At 48.8% G+C, this 18,877-nt stretch overlaps 1 protein-coding gene across 2 annotated transcripts in view; it reads right to left on the reverse strand.

Annotated features, from left to right (window-relative positions):
* LOC138526952 (CD82 antigen-like) overlaps positions 1-18,877 on the reverse strand; it is a 462,340-nt gene that overhangs the window by 99,622 nt on the left and 343,841 nt on the right. The gene's annotated exons all lie outside the window — the stretch shown is intronic.

Below are 18,877 nucleotides of genomic sequence, written 5' to 3' on the forward strand. Positions count from 1 at the left end.
GGGCTGGGGAGATTCTTCTATAACTCGCGTCAGCGGTGGCCGAGAGGCGGCCTGCACACAACGGGCCATACCTGCATTGGAATCGGCCGACTGTGCCCCGCCGCGGCTCGGCTCCGGGGGCGGTGCCGCCAGTCCCTCCAGCGGCACGCTGAGCCGTTAACATCAAACTCCTGTTTACCCCACAACATGCCTGGTAAGAACTCGAATAAGTGCAGAAGAACCGGCCCTATGGATTCGTTCACCAACTCGCAGACGCCTTCTGTTAGCTCTGACACACCACCCTCCACCAGATCTCCGTTGTCGGAGGACTCTAAATTCGACCACCTGCTCACCACGGTCCAGAGCGGATTCCTGGCTATAAACGTCAAACTAGACGATATCGTATCCACAATAGGCTCACTGAAGGCCCGAGTGGACAAGGAAAGTGCCAGGATCACTGAAGCAGAGGGAAGAATTGGTTCGAACGAGGACTCTACCCGGCGAAACGCGCAGGACATTACCCTTCTGAAAAGGGAGATGGACACGCTTCGTAGTAAATGCGACGATTTGGAGTCTCGCTCCAGGCGGAACAACATCCGTATTGTCGGCCTCTCTGAATCGTTTTGTAAGGGGCCAATGGAACTTCGGATTGAAGACTTGCTGAAATCTCTCCTTGGGGAAGAGGCCTTCTCGTCTCAATTTATGGTGGAGAGGGCCCACCGCTCCCTCGTGCCGCCGCCTAGGCCTGGGGCCCCACCCCGCACTGTCATAGCGAAATTGTTAAACTACAGAGACAGGGATACCATCCTGCGGCTGGCCAGAGAGAAAGGCCCCCTAAAGATTGGAAATGATCGCATCCACGTCTACCCGGACTTCTCAGCAGGGGTCCAAACTCAAAGACGATCCTACGAAACAATTAAACGTCAACTGCGGCTGCGACAGGTCCCCTATGCACTCCTCTATCCAGCTAAACTTAGAATACAACATGGCGGAAGAGCACATTTCTTCGAATCCCCTGCGGCCGCCCTATCCTATATGGAGGCTTCGATTCCTCTACCGCCTGGAAGACAGGGCGCTGAACATGATGACTTGCAACAGCCGGTGTAACCTGAACATTCACCTCACATTGAGTACACAGTGAGTCTGGCGGACATGTGAACTTTGTATGGCAATGGACTGGGGTAGAGACGCACCTCTGCTCTTAATTCTGGTATGTAGCCGGTCTTGCTGCGGTACACGACCCCTACCTTTGGGTTCTCCCACAAGTTAGTACTGAGTAAAGGGATCATCATCAAGTTGGGTGCGATGGTGTGGGTGGGGGTGGGATATGGCGATATGGGTTGCCAATGGGTATTGTTGGCCATTGTTGAGGCCTCTGGATGCCCCTGTTGGGCACTTAATGCACAGCTTACATTAGTGGTTATGGGTTACGTTTGGTTAAAAGTGCACTCACTGGCTCACTCGCTGCCCCTCCTTACAGAACTATTCACACTTTTACATGTTATCATCATGACCACAAATGGCACAAACCACTAAGACACCCCAGGGGCTCCGCCTGAAACTGCTCACGTGGAACATTCGGGGGTTAAATAACAGAGCAAAAGCTAGTAAGGTAGGCGCTTACATCAACAGGCACCATCCGCATATTGTAATGCTTCAGGAAACCCACGCGCTGAAGTCTACACACGAAAAAATACTTCGGCAATGGGGTGGTAATAGACATTATACGGAATATTCTTCACAGAGTAGAGGGGTCATCACACTGATACACCCCTCCTTGGGGTTCTCCACCGACAAATGCAAGACAGACCCACAGGGGAGATACGTAGTGGTCTGGGGTAGCCTGGCCGGGGTAAAACTCGTCCTGATTAACACGTATGGCCCGAATAATGACGACCCGCAGTTTTATGTACAACTCCTTGCTATGATAGGCCTCACAGCTAACGCCTGGATCCTCTGGGGAGGAGATCTAAACACCATTCTCGACACTACATTAGACAGGTCCTCCAGTAGACCTAGAACCCTCACCAAAGCGGCGAATGTTATACGACATGCCCTCGAAGAGTTCACCCTGTCTGATGCCTGGAGGGGTATTCACCCTACGGAGAGGAAATACTCATTTTACTCCTCAGTGCACGACACTGAATCTAGAATTGATTACTGGCTTATCTCGTCCCCTTTGGTTAACTACACGGAACAATGCGAAATCCTTCCCCGCACGCTTTCAGACCATTCCCCGATCACCTTGACCACGCTGCTCCCTGGCATAGACCGCCCAACACGACGATGGAGAATGTCCCCCAACTTATTAAAAGACCCGAATGTCGTGGAGACTCTCCACACTGATATAGAGGAATTCTTCCTTCTGAACCATGGCTCCGTAGACAGATGGGCGACTGTGTGGGAGGCGTTTAAGGTGTGGGTGAGAGGGGTATTGATGTCCAAAACGACTGGTCTCCTCAAAACCGTGAGGAACGAACTAGACACTACAGAATCACACCTGCAAATACTCGAAACTGAATATAGCATGACACATGACAGACACACCCTAGCCGACATCAATGCACAGCTCCATACCTTCAATGATCTGGCGACTAAGGAACAGCAGTACATGGCCATTCCCATCAGAGCACGCAGATATGGGGAGGGCAACAGAGCAGGCCACCTCTTAGCCCGCATGCTCCGCAACGAACACTCCCATACCCCAATCGCGAGCATCTTGACAGAGGAAGATGTAGTTGTCAACGGCGACAAAGAAATAAATGATGTATTTCTGCGCTATTATACTGACTTATACTCCAATCGTGATAATAGTACACAAGAAGGAATTCGCAAATACCTGAGCAGGATTGACCTCCCTAAATTAAACCTGGCAGATCACCAGATCCTTGAGCAGCCAATTACCAGTGACGAAATAGCCAAAGCCATCAAAACACTAGCCTCAGGTAAAACCCCGGGACCTGATGGGCTAGGTGCCGAGCTATACAAATCCTTCTCAACGATCCTTGTCCCTGTCCTCACCCGTGTATGGGAGGAAGCCATTAACACTGGCTCGCTCCCGGACTCGATGACAGAAGCTGTTATAACAGTACTCCCGAAGCCCAGACGTCCAGCATATGATCGCTCCTCTTATCGCCCCCTGTCGTTGATAAACACGGATGCTAAAGTCTACGCAAAAGTTCTTGCAAATAGACTGCTCCCCAAGATGCCCACACTGGTACACCCCGACCAATGTGGATTTATACCCACGAGATCCACTGCGCTAAACTTGCGCAGACTGTTCTGCATCCTAGCACAGATCAAACCTCAAGCACAGGCAGTAGCGATATCCCTGGACGCAGAAAAAGCGTTCGATTCAGTCTCCTGGATGTATATGTTTGAGGTTCTCCATAAATTTGGATTTGGCCCCTATTTAACCAGTTGTATTAGGCTCCTGTACTCGTCTCCTAAAGCCAGGGTACTGACTAATCAAACGCTCTCCAATCAATTCTCACTACACAGAGGGACTAGACAGGGATGCCCATTCTCTCCCATACTATTCGCTTTAACAATCGAACCAGTGGCGGCAGCAGTTAGGGCAGAACAGGAACATCGGGGCATATATATGTCAGGAGAATACCAGGCCATCTCGTTATATGCGGACGATGCTCTGCTATATGTTCGAGAACCTGAGAAAAATCTGGGTCCCATACTGGCCGTAATAAACGACTTCACCCTACATTCGGGGTACAAAGTCAACAACACCAAATCTGAAATCTTCCCGTTAACCGATACCACCAACTGTCCCACAAACACACATGGACTAGCATGGGCTCCTGCACACATTCGTTATCTGGGAATACAGGTCTCCCGTGACGGCGCCTCCCTGTATATAGATAATCACGAGACCATATTACAAAACATACATTCAAAACTTCAGATCTGGGCTAAGCTCCCCATATCCCTGGCTGGCCGTATTGCAGTGCTCAAGATGACTGTTCTGCCCAAGCTCCTTTACATTTTCTGCAACGTCCCCATCTGGCCGGGCAGATCATTTTTTGATAAACTCAGATCCATGGTTATAACCTTTGTGTGGAACGGGGGGGCGAGCAGGATAAGCTGGGCCAAGTTGGTCGAACCTTATGATAAGGGGGGCTTCGCGGCCCCGGACTTCGAACTATATTGGCAAGTAGCACAAGCCCAATACGCGAAATTCTGGCAAAACCCCCTGGACACGACACCACATGTATCCATAGAACGCCGCTCAGTCCGCCCAACAGACTTGCGCTCAGTCATCTACTCGAAAAGACACAGAGATGACTGCAAATTTGACCCAACCACATGCACGATCACAGCATGGAAAGCTATCATCAAGCGACTGGACATAGATGTCCCGTATGACTCACAAGCTCCGCTTTGGAACTTCCCAGACATCGCACCCACGTACGATACTGACATTCAAAGAAGTTGGCTCCCAGAATATGAGTTCACAATGAAATCCATGTTCCCAAACGGTAAATTTGTAACTCCCGAAGACTTTGCAGAATCGGTCGGCGAGACTCCCCTAAAAACCTTGCAGTTCCACAGAATGAAAGCAGCGTTCAAGAAGCGCTGGCCCACATTTCCAGACGAACCTCCAGAGCACGCATGTTTTCAATCCTTACACTCCCAGTCTGGCGTAGGGGTGTCCAAACTGTATACCTTGGTCCAGACCCACACAGACGCCTTGAGTACCATCAAGTCAGCATGGGAAAAAGATATGGGCACTGTCATCGAGGCGGGAAAATGGTCCAGATACTGTCTCCTGTCCAAAAAGGTATCGTTAAACGCGGGCTTAAGACTAATACAGTTCAAGATCCTGAACAGATTACACTTCACCCCGGCAAAAATGGCGAAGTGCTACACCAATGTGCCCGACACCTGCCCAAAGTGCCAAACCCCCGGCGCAGACTCCTATCATATGTACTGGGAATGCCCTTTCATAGCAAAATTCTGGCGGGAAGTAGCAACCACCCTAGAAGGCATCGCACAAATCCCTGCTAATCTTAACCCCCCGAAATACCTGTTTGGAGACATCGGAAAGGTGCCCGAAAAAATTAGGAGACTGTTCAATGTCGCCTGTGCAGTCGCTAAGAAATGCATCCTGCAGAAGTGGAAAAGTACACAGCCTCCGACATTGGAGCAGTTTCTCTCCACACTGATATATGTGAATGAATGTGAGGAAAAGTATGTGGGACTGTTACCTACCCCATGCAAACCAAAGGACATCTGGGCACCGCTCAGGAAGTACCTAACCGAAAATTCCTCGGATTCAGAAAGCTCTGATGATAACAGTGCGAACGAACTTTAAGGTGTCTTAACCCTGTATGGTGCCCTACTTCTTCCCATACATACTCTTATAGATGTACGCCCAGGCCATTAACTGTTAAAATTACGATGCCAATTGGTAACAATTGATACGGATTTGGATGAATATAACATGGTTGTAAAGTATATATGTAATTCATGATGTGACAGCTGTGATGTGCAACAAAAATAAAGTTTTTAAAAAAAAAACAATGCGGGGAATGGGTAGAGGTGGGATATCATGTCCCCCATGAGATGTGAGCTAGGGGCATTAGAACCTTAAAGAAACACAGGATGAAACCCAGCCTGGACAAATCGGACCCAGAGGGCAAAAGGGTGCTTGCATCACTAGACCCGAATGGGGTGTTTGTAATTCTAGTTAGGGTTTATGTATCTAGCGTAGGACATAGTAAGAGGAACTCATTTCAAGAGATTACAATCACCGCCTATCATGCATGATCTGTTGGCAAAGTCAGCCCTGATAGCATACTGGACACCAACAGTCTGACTGGGGATTGGAGACAAAATAAATGTTATACAATCTGAAAAAACTTCAAAACATCATTTGCCCTCTCGGATGCATGGAGGCTTTAGAACCCATTGAAAAGAAATTGCCCCTTTTGCTCAGTGGCTCACTAATCCTACTCCAGAATACAGAGGCCACTGCGAAGAACTCAGGAGCGGGGAGCCCAGGTGAACCGATTCTTTGGTCAAAAATAGTCTGGTTGTTACTTCTGCAAATAGTTAACACTGGTACAATTCCGCTCCATCAAACTACCGGCCTATTAAGCCTGATTAATACATCCGGCAAAAAGTTGTCATCATTTGTACTAAAGGACTTGGAAGATTGGGCCCTAAAGTCAGGGCAACTATCTATGTTCCAAACGAGTTTCAGGAAGCATATGCGGACTAACTTGAATGGAATAATTGATGACTTCTGCCAACAGAAAGCCTTGCCTAAATCCTTGTGCCACTTTATCCGGCGGCATTAGATATGTCCGCAGCTTTTGATGAAGTAATTAGAAACAAGCTTTGGGGTAAGTTTCAGAGGTGGAATAATGCCCTCAGCCTATTAAATATGCTTCTGATATATCACATGGGCAACACACTACAAGGGAGACTTGACATGCTGTGCACTTTGTCTCAACCGATAAGGGGCAAATGTTGGATGGAGACAAGGGTGTGAACCATGTCTATTTCATCTTTACATGGCACATATGGCTGAGGCTATGGCTAATTCAGATCTATTTCCGCCTAAAATAGGCAAAATCCACATCGGGCGGATTTCATACGTGGATGATATCTTTTTATTGGACATGACCCTGTTTGGTCTGCAACAAAGGTTTAACTATTTCAGAGCATTTGCTGCAGCCAACGGATTGGAAATCAACTCGGTGAAATATAAAAAGTATCGCTTTTTCAGGTAACCAGAAAAAAAATGCAGATTTACCTGGTCAATTAATAATACACAGATGGAAGTGGCCGAACATCGAATTTATCTTGGTTTTGTTATTGCTACTAAAAATATAGTAATAGCAACAAAAAACAGAATACAAACGAATGCAGGTCATTTGAGTCTCAAATGACAATAATTCTGGAAAAGTACTTCTCAATGAAGTTAAAAGTGGTATCCACCGTCACGTATGGCCTGGAATTAATAGATGACAGAGTTAATTTGGTAAAATGTTTTTGAGGGTGTGCTTTGGAGAGCAGTCTTGAATCGGCCTCCTTCCGTACCCATTTAATTGGTGCACTTATTATTCGGCTTGCTTTCTCATAGATGACAATTTTAAGAAATAGGTTAACGTTATATTTATTTACTTATTTATTTTTTACATTTGTAAAGCGCGCAAACAGGCCATAGGCATTGTGGCGCTGTTACCTGAAGGGAGCTTAGTTACAGGGGTTGCAGGTGGGTTAGTCATATTTAGTCATATATGACAAGATCTTAACAAGGCAGCCTAATTTCCAATATCAGGCAATAAACCATGCATGGCGGGATGGCGATGATTCTGTGGTTCTCCAATTTACCAATAAATGTGAGAGATAATTCATTGCTGACTGACAATCCCTCCATTATAGTTAAATAAATGAAAGGAATTAGACAATATGCTCAATCGCGAAACTCTGTCTAATTTAAAATTGTATAAGCTATATAGTAATGTTTATGCTACACTACAATTGCCTATGGCCTATGTCAAAAATTCACTTTGTTGGTCGAAGGATGTGACTCATTAGAATTCTTTTTTTTTTTAATTCAATTTTTATTGATTATGTGAAAACAACAGCATAGGTACTCAAATCTCAAGATTTGGGCAATCGCCCTCAACAAATCAAACAATAGGCCATTATTCCCTGCGTTTATTCCGCCCCCTCTCCCACCCACCCCACCCAGTATCTCAAGCGATACAGTCTGCTTATAGAAGTGATGTGGCATAGGGCAGCGTCAATCCGAGTTTTCTCCGCCAGTGGTTAACCGGCTTTCCAAGTTCCAGGTCCATTCGTTCCATGACGGGGCTTGTTTTTGGGCTGGGCCAAGGACGCCTGAGGGTCTCAGGACGTGACCTCTGTTTTGCCAAACACCTCTTGAAATTGCAGCCAGTCTGTCTCTATTTGGGTGCTTGAACCATGTAAGGCCGCTCGCTGTAAGTCTTTCCATAAGGAATATGTCTTTGGCTATCATCACCCATTCTCTCTTTGTGGGGAGGGTGGGTCTCTTCCATGTTCTAGCACGGGCCGCTCTGGCTGCCAACAGTAGGGAGTGTGAGAGGTCCGGTAATTTTTCCCAGTGGTCATCCTTATGCTAGAGGCCAAACAATATCAAAATCGGGTCCAGTGGGAGTACACCTTCTCCCGCCTCTTTCAGCCAGCTGAGGACTTCGGCCCAGTAAGTTTGGACCTTCCTGCATGTCCACCACATGTGCCAATAGTTTGCCCTTTCCCCACACCCGTGCCAGCAAAGGGGGATTACATCTGGGAACATCCTAGAGAGTGGGATCGGGTCATACTGCCATCTGTGCAAGAGTTTAACAGCATGGGTTTTGTATTGGCAGGAGATCGAAGTCTTAAGTGATCTACTACAGAGTCGCCCCCAGAGACCGTCTCTGATCCTACAACCCAAGTCTCTTTCCCATTTCCCTCTGAGGCTTTTGGTGGTTCCCTCCCGGGGGGTTAAAAGAGCAGAGTAAAGGAGTGAGATGAGGCCCTTCATTACTACGTGGGTGTCTAAGATTTTCTCAACTGGGGTGAGGTTTCTTTGTAATTTGGGCTTTAGTTTTGGTTTCATTAGGATTCCCTTAAGTCTCAGGTAGAGGAGTGGGGAGAGCCTGCCTATTCCCAGGGACTCTTCAAGCTCCTGGATACTTATAAAGGACTCCTCCCTGACCAACTGACCAACTCTGCATATGCCCGCGTCAAACCAGGGCTGATAGTGTTCGTGGCCTGGGATTTCCTCTAAAACTGGTGTGGACCAGATGTGACTCATGGGGGAGGGCCAAGTGGTCACCTTCTCTCCGTGTCCCTTACCCTCCAGTGCCTTCCACATTGTTACTAGTATTGGGTGTTCCCTAATTCTCCGTGGGAGCTTTTTCATCGGGACCCATAACCACTCACCCACTGTGACAGGGCTCAGGAGGGAGTTTTCAAGAAAGACCCATTGTTTGTTGGGGTCCTCTCTGAAGTGGGGGGCCAGGGTTCTGAGCTGGGCTGCTCTGTGGCAGGTTCGTAAGTCTGGGAGGCCGACCCCCCCCTCTATCCTTGGGGAGGGTGAGTGTTTCGTAACCTATTCTGGGTCTCTGGCCTTGCCATACGAATTTCGTTATGCGTTTTCTGGCTTCTTTAAGGAGTGCTTCTGGGGCTTTTAAAGGGAGGATCTGGAAAACGTACAGGACCCTGGGGAGGAGGTTCATCTTAATGGCGTTTATTCTTCCCATCCATGAGATTTGCCCCCTACCCCATGTCTCCATCTCTTTGAATAAATTATCGAACAGCGGGGGGTAATTTGCCTGGCTTAAATCTTCGTGGGGCCGGACGATATTGATCCCCAGGTATTTGATCTCTTCGGTACAAATTTGAAAACCCAGGGGGGACAGTTCCGTCAGGTCCCTGTCTGCATCTGGGGCAAAGGGGAAGATCATTGACTTCCCTATGTTTATCCTGAAGCTTGAGAATTGGCCAAACCGTTCGATAACCCGAACGGCAGCCGGGACAGAACTATTAGGTTCCCTCAAGTGGAGCAGTATGTCATCTGCATAGAGGCCGAGCTTGAAGGTCCGACCTCCAACGTCAATACCGCGGACCATCGGGGCACATCTGATGTACTCCGCAAGTATTTCCATGGTCATGGCGAACTGGATTGGGGAGAGGGGGCAGCCCTGCCTCGTCCCCCTTTGAAGGCTGAATGTTCGTGACAGACGACCATTTACCATGACTCTAGCAGAGGGGTCTGTGTATAAGGCCCTAATGGCTCGTCTGATTCCCTCACCGAAGCCCAGTTTGACAAGGACTCCATGTAGAAACTCCCAGTCCACCCTGTCGAACGCTTTTTCGGCGTCGATGGCCACCAAGACAGGGTTGTCTCCCTGCGGGGCCGCTTCCGTCATGAGGTGCAGGGTTTTACGGAGGGTGTCCGCCCCCTGTCTCCTCTGTATGAAGCCTACCTGGTCGGAATGATGAGCACCGGCATATGGCTGTCTAGTCTCGTGGCTATGATCCTGGTGAACAGTTTAGCGTCCACATTCAGGATGGAAATTGGTCTATATGACCGGCAGCCTGCTGGATCTTTGCCCTCCTTCGGGATCACTGTTATCAGTGCTTTGCCAAAAGATGGGGGTGCCCTCCCGGTCCTCATGATATTTGTGAATAGGCCCGCCAAGAACCCCGCTAGCAGGCCTCCAAAGGCCTTATAGAAGCCTGCGGTGAACCCGTCCTCCCCGGGGGCCCTGCCCAGTTTAAGTCCCGATATTGCCTTGAGTACCTCCTCGCTCGTTATTGGAGCGTCTAAGGCTGATGCCTCTGAGGGGTCCATCACAGGTAATGTTACTCCTCCGAGGTATGCTCCCAGTGCCTCCGCCTCCACTTCTCCTTCTCTCCTGTAGAGAGTCTCGTAAAACCCAGCAAATTCCTCCACTATACCCTCTGGATCCGTTTTTGTCCCCTCCTCCCTGCTTGAGATCCTTGTCACCCATCTATCTTTCCGTTGGCCCCGGAGTTTGGTCGCCAGCATAGCGTCAGCCTGATCTCCTTTTTCATAGTACCTTTGACGCAGGTGTTGGAGGCCCGCTACAATTTTCCCCATCTCCAGTGTTCTCAGCTCTTGCCTTTTCTCTCTTGCATCCCTCAAGTCCCTTTCCCTCTCTTCGTCACCCCTCCCTTCAGATCCCTCCAATGCTATTATCTCCACCCGTAGCCTATGAGCCAGGAGGGTCCTGGTCCTTTTTTTGGAAGCCCCTTCTCTAATCAGAACACCCCTCCAGGTCGCCTTTGCTGCCTCCCATACTGTCTCTATGTTGACTTCGCCCGTGTTGTTTAGTTCGAAATATTCGTTGATCGCTTTCTCCATCTTCTCCTTAAAAACCACATCCCTAAGTAGGAGGTAATTGCATTTCCACAGGGATTCTCTAGGCTTCAGAACCGATACACTAATATCTGCCCAGACCATATCATGGTCCAACCAGCTAACCGGGCCGATGGTGCAGGACTCCACTCGGCTCATGTTCTGGTGCCCCATGAAAAGGTAATCTATTCTCGTTCTGGTGCCATGGACCGCTGAGAAAAAGGTGTATCCCTTTCTCTCCGGATGAAATTCCCTCCATGTGTCCACAAGCCCATAGCCCCACATCAGCTCCCGGAATTCCCCCTGGGGTCTACCCTCTCTGCTGCCTAGCGGGATGGCCCCTCCACTATGGTCCAGTTCCCGATTTTCCCACATGTTAAAGTCTCCACCCAGTATAAGGAGTCCCTCTGCCTTGGCCATTATCTCTCCCATGGCCTCTTTGAGAAATTCAGCCTGGCCCACATTAGGACAATATATAGCTGCTAGGGAGACCCTGGAGTTGTGCAAGTTACCCGATATAATCATGGCTCTGCTGTCTTCCCTCCCCCACCTGGTTACCTCTGTAAGTCTCTGGTTTCTCTGCAGGATGATCCCAACTCTGCTCCGTTTCGTGGGAGCGGATGCCCAGAAGGTCTGGCCCACGTGCGCTCCCGGGATGGCCCTCTCCTCTCCCGTGACCGTTCTAGTTTCCTGGATGAAAAGGACATCTATTTTAGCATTCCTCATTTCCCTCCCCAAGAGGGAGCGCTTTGCTGGGGAGTTCAGACCCTTTACATTGAGTGAACCAATTCTCAGTGACTCAGCCCGGCCCCTATTCTCATTGTCTGCCACTGGATCCTTGCCTTGTGTATACCGTCTTCCCGTATCTATGCATGCTGCCGCCTTCCCATGTGGTTTTGAGACTGTGTGGGTCCCCAAAATCCCCAACCCCAACTTCCTCCCTTCCCTCCTCCTCCCTCCCCCTCTTTATCGCGACGCCTGCCAACGGGCAAGCCACCAGGATGAATGCAAGTCCATCCACCGCAGTCCCCTTGTATAGCTCAGCGTCCCCGGCCGGGGCTGTTTGATTCAATCTCTCGATTTCTCTAATGGCGAGCCTCTGACCACTTAGTCCCCTTCGGCTTCCGCTGTGGGGGTGTTTAGTTTCTTGAATTTCCTTCGGCCCTTTATCTTCTTCTTTGTGGACCAGGGGTCCTCTGGCTCCCTCCTGGCGCTCCGAGACTCCTGCACCTCCATCTCGTTTCCATCCTATGGTATCCTTCCATACCCGATTGAGTACCTGCAGCACTTGGGATGCCTCCTTGCCGCTGGTCACTCTATAGTCCACTCCTGTACGCTCGAAAGACAAGGCGAATGGGAAGGACCACCTGTATCTTATGTCCTGACTGGTGAGCCACTGGGTGAGTGGCCGGCACTCTCTTCTGCGGGTAAGCGTGAAAGCCGAGAGGTCCTGGAAAATCCTAACTGTGTCTCCTTCGAACAAGAAGCTCTCCAGCCTTCTCGCTTTCTCGAGGACCTCCATTTTCTCTCTGTAGCGGAGAGAGCACACAACTATGGACCTTGGGCTGCCCCTCGCCCCACCTCCCCCTCGGTGGGCTCTTTCCAGCTGGACTTCCTTGCCCCCCTCGAGTGTGAAGAGTTGGTTAATGAGGCCCTGAACCTTTCTCCCTACGTCTGCGGCAGTCTCGCCTCTCTGTTGAGTCACACTGATAATGCGCAGGTTGTTTCGGCGTTCTCTGTTCTCTAGGTCATCCATTTTCAGGGCTATGTCCTCCTCTCTGATTTCTAGGTCTGTTAGCCTCGCTTCGTATTTCATGTCTAACAGGTCCGTTTGGAGGTGGTTGTTTTCCATTCCCTCCATTTTTTCTTCGAGCGTCTCCACTCTCCCCCTGAGATCAACTATAGAGGCTTGTATGTCCGTTCGGATCGCCTTTATCTCCTGGAGGATGTCCTTGAGGTCGTCCTTCGTTAGCACTGCGGGGGAGTGGGGGTCGGCACTCGAAGGCATGGTGACTCTGTGTGGTTCTCCGAGGGGTGAGTTGGACCGACGGAAGCGTTGGAAGGAGTGGATTGCGCGCATGGGCTGGGTCGGTTCCAGGGCTCCGGTCTCTGGGTGCACTTTGGAGTATGGGTGGGGGCGGGGGCGCCCCTCACCCTGCCTTAATACCTTGAAGTTCCCTCTGGTCATCTTGGGCCCTCCCCGCTTCGTGGTGGCAAGCTCGCATGTGGTGGGGGACCCCAGAGATGGCTCAGGTCCTCACGAGGGGGGCTGAGATTGTAATCGGGGCCTGCTTCCCCAGGTGCGTCACGGCTGAAATGTTCCAGGGGGCCCCCTGTCTTCTAGGGGAGAAGTCTGGGCCAGCTTTTGTGGAGTGGATTGTACTGGTCCGTGCTCGGAGGGCGCTGGAAGGGGAATGGGGGGGCAAACACAGCCCGCCGAGTCTCAAATATCAGTTCTCCCCCCTGCGCTCCTCACCTTCCTCGGGCCGCCGGGGGCTGCCACACGTCTGTTGTGGGCTCGGACTCCTTCACTGGAGACCCCTTTTCGAGTAGGTCTCCGTGCGCGGGGGATGGGTCGGGAAGCTCCCGGAGTCCTGCTTTGCTGCTGGTGGTGATTTCCCGGGCAGGCCCCGCACTGGAGCGGTTCTTGGTGGTGAGGGGCTCCCACCAGGACGCCCCACTCGCCCCCGCGCGACGTCCACTTGCCACCGGCGTCCTCCTCTCGGTGTTATGGGCGGGGGGAGCCCCCAAAACTCTGGTCCCAGACCGCGGCCGCGGAGGTGGCGAACGGCGACTCCGGGCTCCGCGGCGGGTCTGGCTGAGGCCTGGGGCACCGCGAGATGTGACGCCTCCAGTGGCTCTGCTGCGCGGCATCCGAAAGGTGTCTTCTCTGTTGCTCAGCGGGCGGGGCCTCAAATCGGGGCTAGGCTGTATCCACTTTCGGAGGAGCGCTCAATTCGTTGGGCCGCTGCCGCGGGGGCGCACGTTCCCGTCGGGGTTACTCCAAACTCCCGGCCGGGGATTGGCTCAGAGTGCTAGGACCTGCGGTGGTGGAGGAGCGCTGGTCTCACATGTCCAGCATTCTCCGCGCCCCCTAGTGGTCTCCCATTAGATTTCATTTCAATGCGCTCTACACAATGGAAGTTGTGGGCCCAAGGTTAAAAGTACTGCCGGCAATGTGTATGTGCATAATCTATGAACTGAATCAGCACTGGTGTTGGTAAAATGGAGTACTAAACCCAGAAGAAAAACAGAGTTGTTACTGAGCTTGAATATTTCATCCACAGTGTGAGCACAGACACTCCCTGGCACCCCAGGAGTATGCACAGGATACAGCAACCCAGTTGTCCCACATGTGAACAATAGCTATGTAGACTGCACGCCTGAGAGTGAAGGGGTGACGGTGAGGCTCTGTATTTGGGCCTTTCAACTATTGCAATTGAAATGGACCCCACACATTGGGGGCCCCTCTACATTTTTAAGTGGTCAATTAGGTTTTGACCACCCCCACTGACTGATTTTATTTGCTCTGTCATGCAGGGGAGAATATCCCTGTTTAGTGATACTCTGCACTGCTTTATCTAGGTCAGAGGTTTGCCACAGAATGAAGTCCTAAGGTGGGGCGGGTGGTATGCACATATTCTCTAAGGAGGCTTCAGTGTTCACAAACAAATGACTGTCACTTTAAACATGCATTTGCTGGCCAAAGACAGACCTCTGCAGAAGGTATCCAATAATCACAGACAACTTTTACCATGCTTTCAGCGCTTTGGTGTGAAACAGCAAGTATAGCTGGAGATTGGCTATTTGGGGATTGTGTGTGATTGTGTGGAGTTTTGCCTGTGTGTACGTAGTTACCTGGCTCCATGTTCCTTGAGACTTGTGTAGAATACTATGCGATTTGAACATAAAAACAACTTTCCCACCCCTAGTTATTGCGCTCGCTGACAACGATGAAGATCACAGTATTTATTTATGATTTGCAAATATGTAAGTAAAAGTTACCAGCACCAAGAACTTCAATCTCAAATAAATATGCAGATCCTTTGGCACAGTTTCAAAAATACTATTAACGTTTAAAAATTGGTAAAAATTAATCCATTAATTAAGAATACTATAAAAATTGATTAGTAAAAGAATCATCCAACATCTAGCCCTTTCACTTGGCCGTACACAATGGCACCCAATAGAGAGCTCAACTATCTGCCTCCCTCCCACCTCTCGTGATGCTCAAATAGATGTGAGCATGGTGGCACTGTGCAGCACAGCCTGAGCTCCTCTCCCTACCCCGAACCCTCCAGCTTCAGTCACAAGCTTACCTTGGGATCCAAAGTCTGGTGACGATGGACAGCTGGGGGCAGACAGGGATAGCGGGCCACGCAGAAAAGCATGCAATGGGGGCAAGGTTGCTCACGGGGGCATGTGAAACCTGTGAGGTTCTTCCGTTACATCAACAGTAAGTCGGGAAGAGCCCATTTACCCAATCCCAGTGGTGGTTCTCACATTTCTGGTTCTCTTTTGGGTGAGCACACGCACTATGTGAATCTCTAGACACCAGCCACGTAGTATATACGCTGTGCCAATACAGGGGCAGCAATCTGTGGCATCACTAGAAATCAATATTGGGGGGCAGACCGGTGGGCACAAATACAGCAAGGTGGTGCGGGGGTGGCACATGTTTTAAATTGAGGGGCTTGAATATTTCCCCCAAATATGCCAGTGTGCTAGAGCATGGCAAGGGAGCCCGAACCAATCAAGAGGTGTTGGGGGGCCCTCCTCCCCACCTCCCTGAGAACATTTCTAAAACATAAGCATACACACTGACATACACATATTTAAATTAAAGTACCTTCTGCCCCGGTCCTGATGTTTCCTCCCAGCATTCCAGCTCCTGCGTAGCATGAACAGGAAGCAAAGAGCACTTTCTGTTTCATGCACATGCACGAAAGAGCTCAGCGCTGATGACGAAGTGCCCCGCTCCATTTGCATGTGAGAGGAGGGGCACGACCTCCTAACTCACATATACAAACATGCAGTTCCTCAGTCAGCACCCCCAAAGGGCCATGCAAGGTTGGGGAAGCAAAACGCCCCCAGCTTTGCATGGCTCATTGGATATGCGAGGCTGAGGAACAGAACTATCAAACGGAAACTGTGTTTCCCTTTGACAGTTCAAGCCAGCTGAGGACCGATCCCTCAGCGGCATAAAGCCGCTGAGCGAGTGCTCAGTGTTTACAATGGGCTGGCTCCTCTATTATGGGCGAGGGTGCCTGTGGGTCAGCGCAACCTTGCCCGTTATGGAGAAGCCGCCACTGCTACCCTGTCAAAGAATGTATGCACAGGGTCAGTGTGGCTGGAGATTAAATACTGTTGGCTTTGAAGTCATGTACACGAACTGCACTGCTGGTAATACAGTGATTTTGAACAAATGAAGGACTAATAGACATGCCGTAAAGAAGACTGCTACGAAGGTAGCTCAGCAGGTTGAGTGACTGTTGCTAAGATGTTATATATTTAAAAAAGGCTGACTTTTTGCAATTCCTTAAAAAAACAAGTGATTCACAATGTTTTTGGCCAGGGGATGTGTTGGGGGCTGGCAGCTTGCTTATATTCAGGGTGAGGGTGGGGGAATTTCTGCCCCCATAGTGAAAAACAAAAGTTACCACCCATTAACCCACATTTTATTTTCCTAGTATCCGCTGTCAGCCCAATAGAAGCATTTCTTTGTGATTAGGCAGTTTGACACGCATATAATAGCTTCAGAAATATGACCTGTGAATAAATACAAAGGAAGGGACACAAAAATCAGAGGGTATTTGTGTGACAGTCCAACAAAAAACAAGAAAATAAACACATTTCAATGAAAACGAATAAATGTATGTTCAAGATGCATGTTTTAGTTTGGAAATGTCTTTTGTTTTTTTTCTAGACAAGTGTAATCTGCACATTTGGAAAACAATAGTGTGCCCAGCATGTAGGTAGCCTTCTTTTATCAGTGATGGCCCCACCCCGTGCCCTATGTTGCGCACCCCAGCTCTAAATGAAGTTATGATTAAATCAATTATCTTTTTGGGCTATTCAATTCCTTATAAATCTTCATTGAAGTGCCTGTCAAATAAATACAAATAGAAATGTACTCACTATTACACTTAGTCTTCAGTGTTATATATTCCACACTTGTTTGATTTCTATGTGAACAAAAGAAGTCCCACTGGCTTGTATCATCTCCATACTGTCCCCAGAGCGCCTGCCTGTTCATAAAGGCTGCAAAAGGAAACAACCCTGCAGTCACCACTGCTGCTCTATTGTGGTTTCTGATTGCACACATGCTAACAACGGCAGGCTTAATACTCCTGCCGGTCACCCGCACGTCAGCAGTACCACCCCAATGAATTCGGGACCCCCTCTCGTAGTGTTAATAAGGGAGGTCAGGCCTTATTTTTGCATTTATGACTCGACTCTTGCGCTGTCACTTATTGCTGTTAACCTAACGGGAAACGCAAGTGTAAACGTTACATTTTTTCATTGCATCACGTGTTTTTTGATAATCACGTGACATCTACCTCGACTCTGTGAGGGTGAATTAACAAACATGGAAGTTCAAACAATTCGTTAATTGCAAGAGCAAGGATGTCATTCATGGAAATAAATGCCCTTGCAATCTAGTGTATGTGGGTAAAACAAAATGTGAAGTTCGCCAGAGGATTTGTGAGCACCGCTCCTGCGTAAAAAATAAGGTGCTGGACGAGCCTGTGGTTGCCCATTTTTTACTTACAAATCACAGACCAGAAGACATCTTCTGGTTCGTGTTAATGCAGATCAAGAAAGTGCCTGGTAAAGACTGTGATGGGTTCCTTCACAAAATTGAACAAAAAATGATCAGATTATTTGACACTGTGAATAAAGGACTAAATGGGACTATCGAATGGGGCCCTGTATTAGTTTGAAATAGATATGCATGCATTTGCGACAGGAGCAAGTGAAATGAGGTAGGCTATCAATTAATGTTTTTTTGGCTAGTCAAGTCATCGCTGACAGCTCCTTAAGACCTTTATAATGATCTACCGAAATATACCATGCTACGTGGCAACAAATATGATAGTTGGTCCTCAATACAAAAACTAAATTCTCATGAATTCAGCTAAGCGGCAAAAACATCTCTTTAAAAATGGTGGTGAGAAGCGTTTGGAAAATTGAGACATTGAGTTATTCTATACGCTACGTGGCTTGGCTAAGAGCAGAGATAGATTTAAAGAGTAAACAGCTAATAATAAAAAAATTACATATCCTGTCGATTTACACGTGCTTTGCAAAACAGGTGCATTAAACATTGGGGTCGCTTGGAAGATAGTCAGATCAAATAAGCATTAAAAAAATCGCTGACAAATTTTCAAAAATCTATAATGTTGTCAAATACTGTAGGTCTATCTGCATGGGCACGATCCCTTGACAATGAATGTTACCTATGTCCACTGTAAGATCGCAGCGATAGATACGGAGCAAGAGTCGAGGTAGATGTCACGGGATTATCAGCAAACACATGACGCAATTAAAAAAGTGTAAGTAACCTTTACACTCACGTTACCCGCTAGGTTAACAGCAATACGCGAGAACACGAGAATCGAGACATAAAGACAAACATAAGGTATGACCTATGAGATAGGGTCCCGAATACATTGCGGTGATAGTGCCGAGGCGCGGATGACTGGCAGGAGCAGTAAGCCTGCCGTAGTTCAGCATGTGTGAAATTAGAAAACACAAGGGAGCAGCATTAGTGACTGCAGGGTTGTTTCCTTTGGAAGCCTTTATGAATGGGCAGCAGGAGTTGAACTGAGGCCGAGATAGATCATCCAGGCAAGCGCACTGGGGACCGCATGGAGATGATACAAGCAGAAGTCGAGTGTGGAATGTATACAATTGAAGATTACGTCTAATTGTGAGTACATTTTTAAGATGCCCCGTCTAATTGTTTGCAGGGCACTTCAATGAGGATACAGAAGCAATTGATTAAGCCGAAAAGAG

The sequence above is a fragment of the Ambystoma mexicanum genome, chromosome 1q (assembly GCF_040938575.1).
Source record: "Ambystoma mexicanum isolate Mex_15411 chromosome 1q, UKY_AmexF1_1, whole genome shotgun sequence".
NCBI lineage: Eukaryota > Metazoa > Chordata > Amphibia > Caudata > Ambystomatidae > Ambystoma > Ambystoma mexicanum.